Source organism: Rosa rugosa, chromosome 3 (genome assembly GCF_958449725.1).
Source record: "Rosa rugosa chromosome 3, drRosRugo1.1, whole genome shotgun sequence".
Lineage (NCBI taxonomy): Eukaryota > Viridiplantae > Streptophyta > Magnoliopsida > Rosales > Rosaceae > Rosa > Rosa rugosa.
In genome coordinates this window covers 18,428,982-18,429,313 of record NC_084822.1, presented here as the reverse complement: position 1 = coordinate 18,429,313, position 332 = coordinate 18,428,982, and positions in this window count along the sequence as shown.

Sequence of the window (332 nt, the reverse complement as noted above, 5' to 3'; positions counted from 1 at the left end):
CGATCACATTTTCACATCTTAACCGTTCAGTTTTTAGGTCCTAATGTATAGATCACCTCTGCAAAATTTCAGCCAATTTGGTGATCGTTAAGGCATCCAAAACTGCAAATTACAACAATGTACACGAACGGTTCCGGTTCGACAGATTCGGTTCGTTCGTGTAAATTACAGTTTTGGATGCCTTAACGATCACCAAATTGACTGAAATTTTGCAGAGATGATCTATACATTAGGACCTAAAAACTGAACGGTTAAGATCAAAATATGTGATCGGAAAGTGGGTGAAAATCGGAAATCCGTACCGAAATTTCGGTACGAACGTCCGCACCTGA